At 41.2% G+C, this 20,450-nt stretch overlaps 1 long non-coding RNA gene across 1 annotated transcript in view; it reads left to right on the forward strand.

Moving 5' to 3' along the window:
- LOC141933623 (uncharacterized) overlaps positions 1–19,583 on the forward strand; it is a 261,845-nt gene extending 242,262 nt beyond the window's left edge. Inside the window, exon 8 of the long non-coding RNA XR_012626147.1 lies at positions 19,313–19,583. This is a non-coding gene — a long non-coding RNA (uncharacterized LOC141933623). The remainder of the gene's footprint in view (positions 1–19,312) is intronic.
- Positions 19,584–20,450: the final 867 nt, after the last annotated feature.

Raw genomic sequence — 20,450 nt, forward strand, 5'->3', positions numbered from 1 at the left:
CATAGGCAAAAGCATTTGCAAAGCTTTACTGAGTAGATGATTGTCCAAAACAAGTCTAACGCACACAAAAATTAGTGTGGAGAACATGTCGTGGTGTATACTGGTGAGCATGCGATACCCGGTGCTTGTATTATTAATTATGTAATTTTATCTGTCTGTGGAAAATACAACGTCAGCCTCTTTTGGACTGGGATGCTGAGTGAGCTGGATATTTGTGAACAATACCGTTATGAGTCGTACCCTTCCCCTTTGTCACTGAGGATGTTTGCTCAGATTTAAGTATTGTTTTTGTTTTGGCAGAGGCCAAAAGCTGGGAGCAGGAAGCGGCTGCACCCTGATGGCTGTCATTTCCCCTGCGCGCGACTCCTGTTTACTGCCAGCTGCTTTCTTACAGACACGTTGCCCGGGCTTTGACACGACTGGGCCTGTCGCTGACTCAGAGCTAGTAAACTTTCTGTGGCTATCTGCTCATTTGTGCTGTTCTTCACAAATGATAAGGTCAGCCTGGGAAAAGAAAATAATAATAATTGAAAAAAAAGTAATTGTAGGATCTTTCACAATCCTCTGCTCAGATTAGGGTACGTGTGTTCCCACTGAGTCAGTAAATGACGACGGCTGGGAATGTCTCAAGTGGACGGTGGGGAGCTGGGCAGACCTCTGATGCAGAAGCTGCTTTTCCAGCAGGATGCGAAGGAGATCCTGGTAGACAGATGGCTGGCTGCCCAGTTTGCAATGTGTCCTCTCAGGCCTCAGTCTGAATTCCTCCCCCTGTAAAAGCTTTCATTACGTTCTGTCACTTGATACATTAGTTTGTTTTAATGCACTGGAACCCCACGTACATTTAGCAGCCTCTTTCTGCTTGTTTTATGGGGTTCCACTGTTTTTGGAAATGAATTAAAGCATCTGAAAGGCCTGGCAGTTTCATTAGAGGAGGACAGTCCAATCCAAATTAGTGTAACTAACTTAAAATTGAAGTAAAATGTTTTAAGGAGAGTGATCTGATAAATATTGGCTTAAACTAATCGGATTTTCGGTAGACAAATTACTGCATTTTTCTCGTTACTTAGTGCTCTGTAAGGCTTTCATGTCGTATGGGAGAGTACAGTTCCCTGCTATGGAGCTGAGAAGGATGACTGAAATCACTGGCTGAACATGCTTTCTGAGTGTTTGGCTACTAGGGAGGCTGGGTGGCTCAGGGATGCTGCGCGTCTCAGCTCTCTGGGCTACTTGGGTTGCTATTGAAGGGGTGTTGCCATTTTTCAGTGCGCTCGCACAGGTTTGCTAATCCTCATGCTGACTGCATGGGTGAGATGATCAGCAGGCTGCCACTGACCTCTCCGAAAGGATAAGCACAGGGTAAAGCCTCTCATGTTAAGTATAAGGTATTCTTTTTTTTTTTTTTTTTTTTTAATAAGCAAAAGCAATGCTTATTTCCAGTTAAGGGGAAGCAGTGCATGTCCTTTCAAAGCCAACTTCTGTATTCCAGTAAGCTATTAATTACAATTAAATAAGATCTAAATAAATATGCAGTTGTTTGGGGTTCTTTAAAAAGTATTATTATCCTCAACAGAAAAGGTAAATAAGCAGGGATTCTTAAAACCTTATCTAATGTTGGTAGCACCGTCATTTGATTCCTTCCAATACATGTTTTATGAAAAGAACTGACATGCATGTATTTGATTCCGTGTCCTTGTTCAAGAATTTCCCTTTCATGAATGTCAAAGCAGATGTCCTATGGAAAAAGGAGCTGCTCCTCAGAAATGTTTTCGGTAAGGTACAAGAGCATGTGGCCTGAGAGGTGGTATAGAGAAGTGAAACAGCTCTCGTTCATTAGTACTGAAATGTTTGTATGAACAGCAATAGAAACAGTGTATTTTAGTCTGTGCGGTATGAAATTGCGTGTGGATGCAATTAGATAATATTGATAGTCACAGTGGTGAGTATGCAAATAATACCATGATATCCTTCCATCTGAGTTCCTGTGCAAGGAAAAGTAGAGATGGAAAATGGAGTGGTGCTGTGAAGAGTTACAGAGTCATTTCTTTTTCTAATGCAAAATACCCTAAAGCAAGGTTTGTCTGTAGGATGTTTGTTCTTTCAGTTTAGGAGAGTCAGTAGTTGGCTGCATGCCTGAGGCATGCAGGTATATGTTTTTTCAGGGCAGATTTGGTGTATCTCATATGCAAGCTTGATGATCCCAAGTCCAGTATCCTGGCTAAAACCAGGAAAAACAGTCAGTACACTGCATTTCTATGGGATTATGCTGGTGTGCTTATTTTTTTGTTACCTTTTGAATAGATAATTTAAAATTGCTCTCTGTAGGGATGTTCTCTGTGTCTGTCTGCCTATCAATCTTTCTATCTGAATGCAGAAGTATTTGATTAGTGTATTTAAAGTAATAAAGATGTCAACAGTAGTGTCACATTGATTGATGCTAATTATAAGTCTTTAATGGCTCCTCTGGTTTGGCCACTCTCCTTGCAGATTGTGATTTTATGGTTAAAATAATGCCCTGCTGTCCACAGACTTGGTCATAAATTGTGGTCTATCTTTCTTTAATGACTCTGCATGCAGTGGTATAATCCCAATAACATACATTATCTTTGGTAAAAGGAAGGCAGTGACTTTCATAGAGGTGATGGATGGATTTATAAGGACTAGCTAACAGACTGGCTGGGATCACACCAGAGGCAAGGCTGATTGTTCTGCTTGTGCATTGCCATAAGCGGAAACATTAGGCAGGCAGTCTTGGATAACTGATGGTTTTCATTCAATCCCTCCTCTTTCCACTCCATACCATTACTAAAAGTTAAAGAAAATGCTGAGGTGTGAATCAAAGTCTCCTATTAAAAGGCTAATTACTTAGTAAGATGCCAAAAATCTTCCATAGACATCTGTCAGCTATACTGAACAAAAAGCAATGCAGATTCTTGCTTTGTGGGCATTCTCTTTAAAGCGTGTAATGAATAGTCAATGAATGCATGTTCACCTTACAAAAGTGCATTGCTGCCATAAGAAAAATGCTACAGCTCTGAGAGAGGTCTCACCATTTCTGGGGGAGTTCAATCATTTTATGTGTATGTGAAAGTGAAATTTCAGGGGACCACGCAGGGATGCCAGCATACATAGGGATGTGTATCAAGTTACACGTGTACATTTTTAAGTAAAATCGTGATATCGATTCTGAAACACCACCTTATTGCTTCTATATTCATAACTGGCATCATGGAGAATCCCATAGTGCTGTGTGCACACAGATGCTTTCAGAGCGCTCTGTGCCCTAAAGGGCCTGTAATATAACTAGTGAACCTTGGCTAAAAAGCAGGATCTATTTCCTTAGCACTAAAAAGTTAGGAATAGAAGTTAATTTGGAAAAGGTACAGTTACAAAAAGTAATTTGTTGGCACCCTAATCCCGGCCTTTACTGCTTGGTAGCTCACTATAGTTGTACTATGGTGTGTGATTGACAGCAGTGAAGTCCAAGGGAATTACTGCTGGGAGGGATGGAGTCATTTTGTAGGGGGTTTTTGTTTGTTTTGATGAAGTAAGATGGGACTCGTAAAATATGAGCAGAACTCTTAACACAGACAGTGGTAAAAATATATCACAAAAGATCGAAGCATTTGAAACCCATTGTAGACTGCCAGTTCCCTACTGCTTTCTGTGAGTCGATGTCTTCTACAGCTACTGCTGGACCATTTACTATCTAAATAAACCCAATTAACATTTGTTTATTAAGCTAGAAAACTGTGTTGCTTTTTCACAGAACAATATGGATATGCTTAAACATAGCAAGAAAGCTGTCAAATGAAAAAAATTCCCCCCAAACCCAAGGCAAAGCAGGATTTTCATAAAGGGCTTTTAGTCACTTGCTACAAAATTTTACTAGTACTAATTTTTCTGACTCTGACAAAGCAGCAGTATTCCTTTGCCATGTTGTGAAGTGTATGCTTCCAGAAGTCACATCAGCTGGACAACATCTGGCTGGCTGATGAGCTCGGCAAGCAGTTGTACTTGCAGATTTGGAGTTACTTCTGCTTCTGTCATCAGAGAACCTGTTGATGGGGTGTCTGGAGCACAATATCCATGTGAATGTTTTGGGTTAGTTTTGTTTTGGGATAGTGTCATGTTCGAATTTGGTTTTATTTCTTTTCAAATATTTTAATTTAATCTTTAATAGAGCAGAATTTTTTTCTTCTGCCACGTGTGCTGGAGTTAGGCTGTGCATCCGCGTGAAGCTTTCCCTCAGGCCCTCGCGTCTTCATCCCGCTCCTGTCCCACACCTGGCTCATTTGCAGCACTGGCAACTCACTGAGAGTCGAGATAAATGTGCCGTGTGCTGGGGAGTTATCAGAGACATACGCTTCATATAAGCACGTCCTTTGCTCTCCAAGCGGAGGAGCCCCTCAGTTAGCAGGCATGCTTCTGCACAGCGAGATCAGCCTACACATGGAAACTCTTGCTGACCAGAGGAGGTGGCAGCAGGGTTGTTTGTACTCTCTCAAGTTGATTATTTCTCTTTTTTGTTTATGATATATTAGCAGTAGCTCATGTGTTGGGGATGAAATGAAAAAAAGAAAAAAAAACCCCAGCCCCAAGGCTTCTGTTTAAAAATGCAGGTTAATCCTCCGCGGCTTTCAGAAGCATTTCTGTAGCATGCTACTAATTAAGATAAGGTTATCATTTTAAGTTATACGAGGAATGCAATTAGAGCTCTTACTAAGAACTGTAGCAATCAATTTTATACAAATTATTCAGACCTGGTAAGGTAGAATGCAGTTTTAATAGGACAAGAGAACACACTATGGTTTTATTAAATATAATACAGATTTAAATTACAGCCAAATACTGTACTGCCACTCATTCAGCAAGAATTCATGTATCCCATTCTAAAATCTTCTCTTAGGTAGGATTAATTCAAGCATTTTTTTTCTCTCCTTTTCCATGTACATTTTCAATTGATTTTTGATAAAGAGACCTTTAAATGGATGTACTGTAAAACCAGAAATGAATGTAGGGAAGTATTTGGTATGCTTACAAAATAGTATACATTTCACATGTGCAAATGGGTATGAGTTGATGTTGGATGCCAACTTAGGATCTGAGTAGCTTGTAGATGTATGTATTTTCTGCAGATACTGTAGACAGGGGATCAAATTCAGCCCCTGTTTAGGTAAGTGAAGAAAGCAGAGTGGGCAGGAGAGTGGGTTCTACTCCCACCAGGCCCCCTGTGCACCAAACAGACTGGGATGTTTCCGTATCTTTGAACTTTGGCCAAACCTCAAAATAGGAAACAGAAAGGATAGTGTGTTAGAAGAACTATACTTACCTCTTCCTGTTTGTTTGTTTATTCATTAAGATATACCCATTTCTGAGAAACAGTGTGTGCCATAGACATGCAAACTGTAAGTATGCTGTTGTGGAAGGGTTTCACAGTCTCGTGCATACAATGTAGTATTTCTATCTCTGCATAGTGTCCTTCTGGCTCTATTTTCCAAGCAGAGAATGCTTGTCCTTTAGGTTTTCCTGGAACAGTCATCTTTAACATAATCACTTCTTGTTATCTTACTCTGGTTGCCTCTTTCTTTCGGAGCTGTGCAAACTTGTATTCCTTGAGTTATACTCATGTTTTACAGATGCCCTTTGCTACATTCTTTAAAATGGACGGCGTTAAACTGCACTTAATCTTGAGTGTATACATGGGCTTAATAAATAATTTAAAAGCTGAAACATTAAAAAATGAGTATTTCTCAAGTGTGATTAAAAACTCAGCAAATTCAGAAGAAAAGCTTTATCCAAAAGGAAACAAAACATACGAAATGTAGGTGAATACACACTCCACCAACTTCAATTCTCTGATGTAACAACTTGGTGATCAGTGAATAAAATGGTCTCTAAGTACAGATTAGAAGAAAATGATTTCTAAAAATGCATTAGTTTATTTCTTATTTTACCTTTTTTGAAAGACATGTTCAGATGGTTTAGTTTTCTGTTTCAGATGTCTTTTATAAAAGGAAATTTTCCTTAGGATTTGTAACTTTTTTCCTCTTGAAATGCATACTATAAGTGTTTCGGTGAGAATTATACAGTCTTCTACAGGGTGGGAAATGAAAACCTCTGACTTCTGCCTCCAGTATTTTTGTACCAGGATGTCCATCTTTAAAGAACAGTGTCTGATTAACTTAAATGTTCAGTATGTCGGCCAATAGGAAACACATTCAGCTATCTGTGTTTATCTGAGCCACAGTACTGTGCTTCCCAGAGCCCCTCTTATCTACATTTTTTTATTATCTGGGCTGTACTTACCAGCTGCACTGACCTTGAGGTAAAGTATTGCTGTACTGCATTTTACTAAGGGTGATGCAGATGGTACTCTTTTCTGTTTGGGGGCTGGTTTTTCTTTCAATACATACCTATAACCCAGGGGAATAAAAATTGCTCTTTAATAGGAAATCTTATTAGGTTTGAAGGAATAATGCATGAAAAGACTGGTCGTTATGTTTTTGCAGTTAATTTGATTATTGGCATATGGTATTAAGAGAGCAGTAGTGAATGTTTCTGTGGACGCAAATCACTCCTATCAGTTGGAGAAGCTCCAACTTGTGCTGGAGAAGGGGGTATGTAGTATTACTACTTGTTTTATGAGGATAACCTTTGCTTTCAATTTGCTAGCATGGGAAGCTGGAACAGGAAGGTGGAGCTCTTTGGGACTGAAAAGGTGTCTCTAGTCAATCAAAGGACACTGAAGCAACACAGGTAAACATCCATGTTACCTGCATGAATATGCATAGATGTATATGTTTGACAGTTAGTGGTTGCAGCTTATCCCCAGACTCTCTGTAACTGAAGTATTCATTTTAAATTGGTTATCCTAACAAAAGGAATTGGTGTTAGGATGCTATGGTCCAGCTGAGAGATGATCTGCAGGATGACCTGTTGCAGGCACAGCAAATGCAGGCGTGTGTCTCATTCTCCCCATTCTTTAAAAAAATTGTGTGGGTTTTTTCCTTTTTGTTTGTTTTGTTGGAGTTCTTTTGGTAAAAGTGCTTTTAAAAAATTAATTCTAGGAAAGAAAAGGATGTATCGTTGTTACTCATTTTGAGACAAGTCTGTCTTCTGTGAGACAGGTACCTCTGACAAGAATTTCATGTTCAGAAAATATTTTCCTGTTGCAAGCAAATGCCCCTTCATTTCCCAAAAGTTGGGAAAGAGGGTAATATTTTTCTCTTAAAATAAATCAAGTTTGGACACAGTGCAACACCAGCTCGGCAATTGCTTTCAGTGTAAGCAAAAAAGCTCTTGCATTACATGTATCCAGATGTTTTGATAACATATGTGAAATTCATAGAATCACAGAATGGTTTGAGTTGGAAGGGACCTTAAAGATCATTTAGTTCCAACCCCCCTGCCATGGGCAGGGACACCTTCCACTAGACCAGGTTGCTCAAAGTCCCGTCCAACCTGGCCTTGAACACTTCCAGGGAGGGGTCATCCACAACTTCTCTGGGCAACCTGTCCCAGTGTCTCACCACCCTCCCAGTGAAGAATTTCTTCCTTACATCTAATCTAAATCCACCCTCTCTCAGTTTAAAGCCATCACCCCTTGTCCTATCACTGCAGTCCCTTGTAAAAAGTCCCTCTCCAGTTTTCCTTTAGGCCCCCTTTAAGTACTGGAAGGCCACTGTAAGGTCTCTCTGGAGCCTTCTCTTGTCTAGGCTGAACAATCCCAACTCCTTCAGCTTGCCTTCATAGGAGAGGTACTGCAGCCTCCTGATCATCTTCAAGGCCCTCCTCTAGACTCGCCTCAACAGGTCAATGTCCTCCTTATACTGGGGGCCCCAGAGCTGAACACAGTACTCCAGGTTGGTTCTCACGAGAGCAAAGTAGATGGGGAGAATCACCTCCCTCGACCTGCTGGCCATGCTTCTTTTGATGCAGCCCAGGATACGGTTGGCTTTCTGGGCTGCAGATGCACATTGCTGGCTGATGTTGAGCTTCTTGTCAACCAACACCCTGAAGTCCTTCTCCTCAGGGCTGCTCTCAATCCACTTATTGCCCAGCCTGTGTTTGTGCTTGGGATTGCCCTGACCCACATGCAGGACCTTGCACTTGGCCTTGTTGAACTTAATGAGGTTCACACAGGCCCACCTCTCAAGCCTCCCAAGGTCCCCCTGGATGGCATCCTGTCCCTCCAGCATGTTGAACTTGCTGAAGGTGCACTCAATCCCACTGTCCATGTCACCAATAAAGATGTTAAACAGTGCTGGTCCCAACACCAACCCCTGAGAAATGCCACCTCTCACTGCTCTGCACTTGGACATCGAGTTGCTGACCACAACTCTTTTGAGGGCAACCATCCAGCAAGTTCCTTATCCACTGAGTGGTCCATGCATCAAATCCATGTCTCTACAATTTAGAGACAAGGATGTCATGAGAGGCAGAGTCAAATTCTTTGCACAAGTCCAGGTAGATGACATCAGTTGCTCTTTCCTTATCCACCAAGGCTCTAAGCCCATCACAGAAGTCCACCAGATTTGTCAGGCATGATTTGCCCTTAGTGAAGCCATGTTGGCTGTCACCATTCACCTCCTTAATTTCCATGTGCCCTAGCATAGTTTCCAGGAGGATCCGCTCCATGATCTTTCCAGGCACAGAGGTGAGACTGACTGGCCTGTAGTTCCCCAGGTCGTCTTTTTTTCCCTTTTTAAAAAATTGAGGTTATGCTTCCCCTTTTACAGTCAGTGGGAATTTCACCAGACTACCACGTCTTCTCAAATATGATGGATAGCAGCTTAGCCACTTCATCCACCAGTTCCCTCAGGACCCTCAGATGCATCTCATCAGGTCCCTTGAACTTGGTGCACATTCAGGTTCCTTAGATGGTCTTGAACCTGATCTTCTCCTATGGTGGGTAGTTCTCCATTCTTCCAGTCCTCGCCTTTGCCTTCTCTGACTTGGGTGGTGTGGCTGGAACACTTGCAGGAGAAGACTGAGGCAAAACAAGTCATTGAGTACCTCACCCTTGTCCATATTCTGGGTAACCAAGCCTCCCATTTCCTTTCAGAGAGGGCCCACATTTTCCCTAGTCTTCCTTTTATCACCAGTGTACCTATAGAAGCTTTTGTTGTTGCCCTTGACACCCCTGGCCTAATTCTATCAGGGCTTTAGGTTTCCTAACCAGATCCCTGGCTGCTTGGACAATTTCTCTGTAATCCTCTCAGGCTACCACCCTCTGTAGGCTTCTTTCTTGTGTTTGAGCTTGTCCAGGAGCTCCTTGTTCATCCACGCAGGCCTCCTGGCATTCTTACTTGACGTCCTCTTTGCAGGGATGCATCACTCCCGAGCTTTGAGGAGGTGATCCTTGATTATTAACTAGTTTTCTTGGGCCTCTCTTCCCTCCAGAGCTTTATCCCATGGTACTCTGCCAAGCAGATCCCTGAAGAGGCTGAAGTCTGCTCTCCTGAAGTCCAGGGTAGCAAACTTGCTGTGCACCCCCCTCACTGCCTTAAGGGTCTTGAATTCCACCATTTCATGGTCACTGCAGCCAAGGCTGCCCTTGAGCTTCTCATTCCCCACCAGCCCTTCCTTGTTGGTGAGAACAAGCTCCAGCATAGCGCCTCTCCTCGTGGGCTCCTCTATCACTTGGAGAACGACATTATCATCAATGCATTCCAGGAACCCTTTTTTTTTGTTTTTTTGGGGTTTTTTGTTGGCTTAAGGAGGGCAAAGGCAGTAGGTAACTTGAGCATGCTTTGTTGGAAAAGTACATCCATAAATAAGGTACCTTCTTTATTTAGGTAATGTGGTGAAGATAGTTGGATTAAGAAGGCATACTTTAGGGAAAAAAACCAACCCTGCTTTCGTGGAGATCATCCTTTATAGTTTGGGGGTAGAAAGATGTAATTTAGGACTTGTGGCAATTAGATAATTATTCCCACTAGTAATGTATAAAACAAAGGACACACTACAGGTGCTCTATATTGTTTTCATTTTATTCTTACAGGAATTTACTTTTTATGTTTGCTTTCAATCAAAGTTATGAATAGGATTAGGTTTTGGGATGTATGTTGTTGGGGGTGACCACTGCAGAGCAGAAGCCACCATTGCTCGGTGCAGCCAGGCTGTTGAAAGCTTTCTCACCTGCACCATTGTTTATACAGATATTATATTCTATGAGGCTTGTTCAGGCTTATCAAGAGAAGGTTCATTAGCAGTGGTCATGGGCCTCATTATTGTGACTGTAAGCTTACAGGTGAAGGTTATTTTGTCATACACAGAGGGCAAAGAGAGTTTGTGTTTACAGAAGGAATTCCACTGTGCTAAATCTGGACGGTCGGCCTTCATTAGCAATAAAAAAGGTATGTGGACTGATAGCATGGGTAGTATCAGCTTAATTTGTTGTTAAACTTACAGTAATGGTTAGCTTGGTCAAAATGTCTTTTAACAATGTCTTATAATATTTAACATTGTAAGTACTTAACAATATCAGTGGAGCACAGCCTGTTTGTTGGGTCCAAATCTGACAAATGAGCAAGTTTTTCTAGCCTGGTTTTGCAGAGTGGTGTGTTATGTTTTCATATATCATATTTCACTATCGTAATTCAGAAGGTTTTGTTCTGAGATGTTTTGAAATCCTTAAAAACACAGGATGGGATGCTAATGATGAGCAAAACCAAATATTCCAAAGCTGAATCTAGTTATGGATGTCAGAGTCAGAGGAACTGAATCCACTTTTAAATGGCAGTTGAGTGCAGAAGACATTTTCAAATAACTTCTTGATGTTGGATGTAAGACCAGGAAACATTCATCCTGTTGGCCATTATTATTTTTAGAGCTCCTCAAAGTTTTTCACTATTTGTTTACAATTAAACATATCTGCAGTCCACAAATTAATAACATGCGTCTGAGGCTTTTATGTTGCTCAGCCAGTGTAACATCTGTGTTCTGGATGCTGCAGTCCTGATACGGTCTTTACTGGCAAAGACCAGTTAAGCATGTGCTTGTCATACTGAAGACAGTAGAATGTTTGCAAGTGCTTAGTACATGAGCTTAAATAAATCTAATTTTAGGGCTTTTGAATAAATTTGAGATGTTGCTTTTCTTCTTCAGTTTGTTCTTCTGACCTTGTTTTCATTCTTGATAATGCTCAGTCTTCTAACCTTTTTTCCTAAACTTTGCTTTTAATCTTTTTTTTCCACCTCAGAGCCTGTAGTTTTGCGATGAATACTGCTTGGTTAGTACAGTAGGAGATGAGGTGGACTGCCATTAGGAAGCGTTTGTTAAAGTAATTGAAAGATAAAGGCTTATAGTTAAACAGAAATATGCACCCTGTTACTCTCTGTGGCACGAATAACCATTTATATTACACACACAGGTAAGCTAGAAGAAAGTTTATAAGGTTTCGGGCACAAATACTTAAACATGAGGAAACACCAGCAGTAGAATTGCCCCTCACTAATGTGTATGTTTGTACATGAACATTCACTCTCTGTGTGCCTGATCATATATGCTTTCTTTTCATAGAAATTTCCATTTCTTTTGCTGAGCAGGATGCATATAGCAAATCGATGCACACCTGTCCCTTTGTTTTCAGTCTTTGTTTACTGTGCTCTGTTTCAGAGAGATGTGTTTTGTCATCAGCTAATGTGTGCATTATCTTACTGATCCACAATCTGATTAATCTTTGTCACATTCCCATGAGATGCTATTATCCTTGTTTTACAGACACAGAGTTGAAGCATTAGATGCGATAGTGCAGAGTCTCCACTAGTTTAGGATATTCAGTTTGGGATGCACTGTGTCGTGCTACCATGACACAACTTCTACTGACTTCAGTTGTGGTTGTAAATACTCATCTGCAGAACCTCAGCTTGGGGGTCTGGAGAGGAAAATGTACATACAGAACTTGTGTATAGTTAGGTAATGTTACAAGCCTCACACAAGGGCAGAAGTGGGTGAATTCTGTTCATATATTCAGCTTTCTGAAAGAGGTTCAGATGTAAAAAAAAAAAAAAAGAAGTGCCACCATTGGCAAATTTGGGTTCATATCTGAGGAGCAGCAAAAAGTAACACTGTGATGAACAAGATAAATACTTATAAAATTATAAATTATGGTTACAGCTCTTGGAAGTGCTAATGCTTTGCAAAGAAAATATCAATAGAAATGTAATTGTTTGGGGAGAAGGACTCTTCTTAGAAATTCTAATGTTATTTTACTGTAATTTTACAAAGTGAGGTAAAATAAAACCAAGCAGAGGTGGGATTGAGGCATGACAGAGATAAAAGCAACTGTGAAAAAGTGAGTGGGAGGCAATGTTAATAATAAGTGATGCTACTGGCTCTTCTCCCTACCTGTTCACTCACTATTTCAGCCAGATATGTACACTTCACATATATATATTTTTTTTAAAAGTATGTGTAAGTATATATAAATATACATATATATAAGTATATATATTTATGTAGATATATGTATTTAAAAAAGTATGCAAGGTTGTATTTGCATGCGTTTGTTGTGGTGCCAAAACAACTGAGTGATGAGAACATCAAACAGGGTTTAAATGTGTGGTTATTCTCACTTCAGTGTTGTGCCATTGGTTTCTGGAAGCAGTCTGTCGCTCTTGCAGTTTGGTCCTTGACCTTCTATCATTTTTGGAGACATGCCATACAATCTTTGTTTACAGTAACAAGCATGGAAAAACTGACTTCCTGACAGTAATGCTGAAGTCTAAGTTGAAACCACTCACAGGTGAAAAAACATAGTTCTTCCACTTTGAACTTGTAATGTGTTTCATGTAAAATACCCATCTAAAACTGGGCAGCCAACAAAAGGAAACCAGTCCTTTGCCCAAGACCAAATATTAACTGTGTTGTCAGCAGTTTCACTAAGGAGTTGGTTGTAATGTGTTTCTGTATGTTTTTTCTTGTGTAGCATATAATTTACGATCTAAAAAAAACCCCAAACCATTGGTTATTTATTTTTTATATACGTATGATATTGAGCAGTTCAGGGCCCTTCATGCACTTCTAGCTATTGCATGTGCAGCTCTAATCTCCACGTAACCTCTTCATCACACAGCTTTCTCACAGTCTAGTAAAACACATTAGGATTTGTAGACTGGTTTGTATGAAGAGCCAATAGATCTCACAAATTCCTTGTTTTCTGGCATTTGCATTGCTTCTTCTAGTGGCTGTAAGACCTTTTAAGGAAATTGGGGTATTTACGCTAGGAATTTGTGTGTTCAGACTAGATTCTCTTCTTGAAGTGCAGGTTTACTGAGCAAAGCAACATTTGAGTTTTGGAGTCAAAATCATAGTCATGATGCAAAATGAATGTAGATCTAATGGAAGATTTGTGGTCCAGTTCAGTGGTCATGTTTTTGGTGATGCAAGTTAGGTGATGTGTTTTGTAGCAATTAAATATTCCATAGTTATGTCAAATGAGTGTTATTTTACACTTTCAGGAAATTAGAAGGGAATGATAAGAAGACTGGAAGTCAAATGAAGAGTGGGATAATGAAGAATTCCTATTTTCCTGCAGGTTGTGTGTTCAAGTGATGTGTGTTAACGCACAATTCCAAATCCACTGTACAAATTTTATTTTCTTTTTACATCATTACAGTAATTACAATACTCTACATTAACTTATGGCCTGACCCCTTTTACACTGGCATATACATCATGTCAGTTGCTTTTGAACCGTAAGAAGAGTTTGGCTCCAGGGCTAACTTAACTGGAGGAAGCAGTTTTCAGTAAGTCAGAATAATAATGGGAATAATAACTTTAAGAAGCTTATCATTTGGTTGCATTTACATCAGTGTGTCAAATTCTGCTCTGTTGAATTCCCTTATTTATGCTCCCCTCCAGGACTGCTGCTGAAGTCTTCTTTCTCACACAAGCAGTTTGCAGTGATCCAACAGCACAGGGCTTAAGATATGTAGACTCAGTCCTTTAAAGTGCATAGGCATTTTTTAGCATACAACGATCAAACATGGGTGAGTATTGTAAAAACTTCACTCATATTTTAAACATAGCATTTGTACTCACACTGGGAACAGAATCTCAGATATTATGATTAAAGAGCTGGCAAATACAAGGGTATGTTGGTCAATGCTATCATCTGGAATAGCTGAAACTTTGGGAGGCTAATTACAATAAACTGTCCATCATACATCTGTAGAACCTAGAATTAATGTGGGAAATTTTTCAAAGCGTATTCAAATAAATTGATCTGGTTCCAGATGACTGCAAGAGAAAAGTGCAGAACTGTGCTTCACTAGTTTCTTGTGATGGTCTCTGTGCTTAAAATGCAGAAGTAGCATTTCCCTGGTTTTTTTACATGCATTCACTTAGATGGTCTAGACATACTCTGGCACATTCTAGTGAAAATTACCAAAAGGTGGAATCATGGCTATTTTTTAGCTGATGGACAACCAAAGCATACCTTTAGTATGAGGCACTGGTTAGATCTTCATTCCAGGTGCCATACAACGTAGCAATATCAGGCGATGGCTTTGAAGAAGCCCATCAAGTACCAAAGGAGTTTTAGCTGTGGTCACACAAAACTCCTTACAGCATATTTTACCCTACTGAAGAGCTCTGTACACACTGTAGAGAAACTGCTTCTGGGACTTGAACTCTCAGATGAAGTTGACCTGAGTGTCTCTAAACTATGGCAGCGTGTGTCTAGACATACCCTGTGGTCACTAAACATCTACTGGTATTTTGTGCAAGGCGTAGGGCACTTCATGCCTTGGCCAGTAGCCAGCATGGCTCAGTACTTAGACCCATGTGCAGCTCTGCGGTTTTTGTTCACTGACATATGTTTGTTTTGGTTTGAGTCCATAAGGTTTGCACACTTGAGGTTCACTTTGAGGTTTCAAGTTCAGTGAAACATCAAGTTTTGCCTGGCTTTTGGGTTGAACCTCAAGCCTAATGGTAATGCTTTCTCTATCTGCAGATTATGAAGGGAAAGGTCATTGAAAAAGTAAACCCTGATACTTGCTGAGAATCATCAGGCATTCAAATGGGCCATTCCTTGCAGAATTTAGCTATTGTGTGTTTCTATCAAAATTAGCAACTCTGCATTTGACTGATATACACAAGTGTATCACAAGTGCTTTGAAACTATAGCATTTCTCCAAGTTTCTGCTATTTTTCAGTCCCTACTTCCTGGGTAGCACTGTTTAGCGCTACGCAGGTGTAGCAGTTTCTGGCTCTAATAAGCAAAGAGTTAAATTTATGTTAAACCATTGGCCAGATACTCATTTGATTTAACTTCTCTTACTTCTGTCCAATCTCTGCAATGCCCATGGTATGCTCAACCAACATGAAGTTCTGCTTCCTTTGACTTCAGGAAGTAAGACCCAAAAGGGACTTTTCCCAAAAGGAAAAGCTGGTACCCTGAAGGCAGTTGTGTAGCTTTTCTCTTTTGAGTCCTAACACTTGTCTGGTGTTGAAAGGAATTTAGGCCTTATCTGTAAACAGTCCAACTGTCTCAGAGCTGGGATCCAAAGTTTCATTTTCAGTGATGTTCAATGAATCTTAGACTTGCAGGGATCCATGTCATAGTGGAGGACTGTACCAAGCAGGTAGTTAGCCATATGAAGAAGTATACTGAATCTGATAGAAAAGCACCTGAAAGTCACTCCACAAAATTCAGTAACCTTTAAGCGGCCATGAGTTATGCTTATTTTTGGCTCTATGTATGCTGCTCTAATTCTCCATGTTGATCTAGAGTCTAGTCTGCTGCTGAATCTATTGCTCCAAAGCTTGTCCCCTGTGAACAGTGACATCAAATCCAAGGTAGCTGGTGTATCCCTAAGGTAGCAGGGAGCAGGATTTATGATCAAATGTTGGAGAACAGATCTTTAAATGCTGGCAGCAAACTGGTGTTGGGAAAATTTCTATTGATGACCTGTCAAGGCAGCATCCAAAATAAGCCCAGTTCTTTCCACATCTTCCAGTCTAAAAGCTTTCATGTGAACTCAGGCAGTAATGATGTCAACCAGAAATTCCTACGTGTACCCTCAGCTCTTCTGTTTGCACAACTTCTCCATTCACTATATGGAGGGGGAAAAAATGTGCTGCGGAGTTGGACTGAGAAATTTTAGACAGGTAATTTTAGAGTCTGCCTATGAATTACTTTGAGAGTTAACAGTATCTAACAGTGCAAAGTACTTATGTTAGAGATTTGGAACGGGAAGAAAGAGTTAGTTACCCATGCTGTCATCAAAGAATTTAGTGGGGAGGTTATCTGAAGGGATCTTAGAATTATATTTTTAAGCGCTGTGTGCATAGGGCTGTCTCTCACAAAGAACTTTTCTTCATCTAAGTGTTTTACATTTTTTGAAGAAATGATGGCTGGTCTTTCTCTTTGTAATTCTTGTCTCTTCCTATCCCTCCCCCTTCATTTGCATCTAATGTGACTGTGTATCTCTGGGTCATCTATAAAGGTACATGCATCATATGCCTGCAGAGGAGGTTTTTCACAGGTTTGTGGATATGTTTATAAATACTGTAGGCCCCCCTTTTCAGGTCTGTTTGAAAAATGTATCCTGTATTGTGTATTCTGAGTAAACCAGCATCTCTAGGTACCATGTTGGTTCAGCCCTAATTCTGACTTCTGAGAGTAGTTCAGGTTTTGCACTCATCTGGTCTTTGTTTTTTCTCCTGTTTCTCGTGGGTAACACATGGCAGAACACTGGAATCATTATTAGGGTGTTCACTGGGGTTTTAGTGGTTTGGTTAATGGTTGAACTGGAAGCATTTAGATATCAAAATGATCATCAGATTGTGGCAATCTGGAGGTGCTACTGATTTGAACTGAATTTGGTTAAATGAGTATGAAGAGTCTCTTCGTTCCTTGACTCCTTCACTTCTTTGGTTTTAGCGTTAGATCTAGGAAAATGTATGCAATTCAGTATTTCCCACTAGCAGTGCAGTGAAGGCTGAGTATGTAAGAAATGGAGGAAGAACATTTATTTCCTGCACACTTCTTTTCCCAGGGAGGGAGGTGCAGCAACGGAAGAGAGGTTATGGAATCTTCATCTCTGAGGATTTTCAGGATGAAGTTACAGCTGACTTGATGTAATGTTGATGGTAGCCAGGGGGTTCACTAAGTGACCTCTGGAGGACCTTTCCAACCAATATATCTGTGATTCTAAGTCAGAACAGATAAAAGAGCTACTGGTATCAAGTAGGAAAGATCATCAGCTCACGGACAAGAAACCACTCTGAGTCATGCTATTGTAATGGTTATAGGTTAAGAACAATGAGACTGGTCACCTGGACAGCTCCTCTTATCGTGTAATCCAAAGCCCTGACGATACTTATTTTGCTGCACCGAGTCCCTGCCTCGGTAACTTTTATCTTTTGGACTGAGAAAAATTAATCCGTAGCCTTTGTTCTCTATATTAGCTGACACTGCGTCTGAAAATACACTATTATATCCATTAGCTACAGTCAGAGTTCGGGTGTACCAATATCGGTTTCCAGCAAAGACTTGCCAATGCTGAAATTATTAACTCCACAGGTGAAAATGCCCTTGGATGACTGCGGTAATCTTGTGATTTCTGTACATGCAGTCGTGTGGCTCTCCTGAACACTAACTGCACACCGAGGGTGAATGCTACAACTGGATTTTACGTGGAATTTAGGCAACACCTAGGTGCAGCCCATTGCAAAACCCCTTTCTGATAGGAGCCAATGAGAACAAGCTACAACTGCCTTGTGCAAATTTTTGCAATCTGCTATTGCGTGAACAGTTGGGAAGGTTGAAATCGGCACGAAAGAGCACTCGGGTTTTGCTCCGATTGCGCTTCCCTGTGTGAGTGCTAGGCATCTCTCTCTCTTCTGGGGAATTCTTTGCTTGATCTCTATCATATAACTTTGGAGCTTGCAATGGGATCCTGTGCAAAACAGCTGTGTGGATTCACGGCAGCTATCTTCTTACCTTTCCCCAACACCATTTACGGTTTCAGTGTAAAGTGCCAGGGAGCGCAGCGTTGCGAGGTGGTGCCCAGCTTTTGTGAACAAAGGGGATGGAGGACTCTGTGCCACCTGCTCTGTCACTTGAACAAATGTTAGGAGTAAAACAATCTACAAACTGCTAGCTGTTTGTTGGATGATAACTTTATGCAGCAGCAATTCCATCGATCATCAAGGTCAGCTTTTTTGCTTTTGTTTCTCAAGCGAACCAGTCCCTCGGTTCCATGCTCCTATAGGCAAGACGGTAAGACAGCCAAGGATGTTAACTGCTTGGTGCGCTGACAGTGAACAGTGTTGTGGAGCTGCACACTCTTATCTGGGGACTGCCAAGGGTGTCCAGGTGTTTCTGCGTTAAACAGTGTGGCACAACACCTCTGCAGGAGCTGGCAGGCGAGAGTGTTTGCTTCTTGACTTGGATTGAAAGCTTTTGAGTCAGCAATGTCAGGAAAACATTGCCACCGTCTGCAAACCAGAGAGCGCCCTGTCATGTCCATACGTGAGGAAGAACCCCTTCTGCTCATTTTTTCCTGATTATTTTGTAGGAGAGTGCATTTAATAAAACTATCAGTTATGAAAATGGTGAATGCCGCTCTGTTTCTTGCTGTAGTTGCTCATGAGTGTGGGGCTGAGTGGCAAAAGGAGTGGTCTTGGCAAACAGCTTATTAGTCTCAAATAAATTATTCAGAACACAGGTTTGGATACAGATTGCAGGGAATGATAATGGAGTTGGTTTTCTGAGCCTGTTCATGTTATGAAGACATGGGGTATGCTTTTCAGGAATTCACTTAAGTGGAATCAGCTTTGAATAACGTAGCCTGGAAGTAATATTGCTGCCATCCAGCTAGTGTCTGTGGAACAGCATTCTCCAGCCTCCTGAAGCATTGGTGTTGAAGATGGATAGATAGGGAGGTATTTATTTTTTGGGCCTTTTTTTTTTTTTTTTTTTTTTTTTTTTTTAAAGGGAAATTCTTTCTCACCACTAGAGAGGGGCATGTTTCGGTTGAGATTTTTTTCCCCCCTGAGTGAAAGAGTGGACCACATCAGCATCCGATTTGGGTGCGTCATGTGGTTTCTCATGTGATGCTGGTCTCACTGCGCTTTGGAGAGTGAGCCTTTGTGACTCCGCACTCTTGGACAGTAGCATCCAGCAACACAGGAGACTTTGGGGAAGGGGGAGGAAAAGATACACCCCCCCACCCCATTCGAGAAAACCCCAAAAGCCCAGAAAAATAAAGTTACAATATTTATTATAGTTATTGTTTCTTCTTAACTGTTTTGGCTTTTATTTTTAATTCTGGGTCTTCCCTTTTCTCCGTTCCTGCAGGCATAAAGCTGCACCGTTCGGAAGAAGCGAGATTGTCTTTCCTTACAGCTACAATGCTGCACCGCTCTCAACACAGCCTGCTTTTCCCCCCATTTACCTGGGCGGCTGCTGCTGTTTCTGCTGCTGCTGGGGCTGCTGCAGTCTCGCTGCCTGTGCTTCACCCCGGCTTGGCTGACTCGAAACTCACTCGTCTGCACATTGCTAAGGAAGAAGAACGATGGAGCCGCATTTTTTCTGTTGGTTCTGGAAGCAAAGGGTTGCGATTTGTGATGATTTGGGTTTTTTTTTGGGGGGAGGGAGGGGGGGGGAATGGAGGAGAAAGGAGGGGTGTTAATCTAGGATGGGGTGGGTGAAAGCTTAAAGAAATATTGTGTAAAGTAATCCAGTGCTCGACAAGGGTATCAGCAGCAAGAATCCAGCCTCTGCTGCTCCAGAGGATTAACATGGGGAAGCCACAGTGCTGCAGTCGGGTTTCACCTCAGTGTTGTGCTGGAGATGGATAAATAAGGTATCGGCTGCGTCTGCCTGTTAAGGCAAAGCCATGGGAGAAGGAGAGAGCGAGCGAATGCAAATGCAAAAGAAGAAGAAATGCTATGTGCCGTTTGATTCTGTGCATTCTCATTGCAGAGAGGATGGCTTGATTAACAAAGCAATGTATGGACGAAGGGACTGTAAATTGTAGCTCGAGCACTCCTGATGCTGTCAGGGAGGGAACTGATGAGCTAGGTGGCTGCAGCGATATCCCCAGGGAAAACAGCAACCACGCACTCTGTGTGTATATATATGTATGTATGTGCTTTTGTGTGTGTGTGAGCATGTATAGACACGAAAGACAGACATTTTTGACCAATTTACAAAGGAAGTTTGTCACTTTGCTGGGTCAGACTTGATTGCAGCTTGTATTTTCAGCTATAGCTCTACACCCATTTCCTGACTGAGGCGGCACTTTGCGAAAACAGATGTAGACAGAATTCTTTTAAGAAATGTGAAAGCAGATCCTTTCCGCTTAACACCTTGAAGCACTGAATCTTCTGCACTGTGCTGAGAGAAACTGTGGGGTTTCATTTTCTCCATCTTAAAATCTTTATAAACACAGCTGTATTCAGTATGGTGAAAAATTCTATACTGTAAATAGAAA

Source organism: Strix aluco, chromosome 1, assembly GCF_031877795.1.
Source record: "Strix aluco isolate bStrAlu1 chromosome 1, bStrAlu1.hap1, whole genome shotgun sequence".
NCBI lineage: Eukaryota > Metazoa > Chordata > Aves > Strigiformes > Strigidae > Strix > Strix aluco.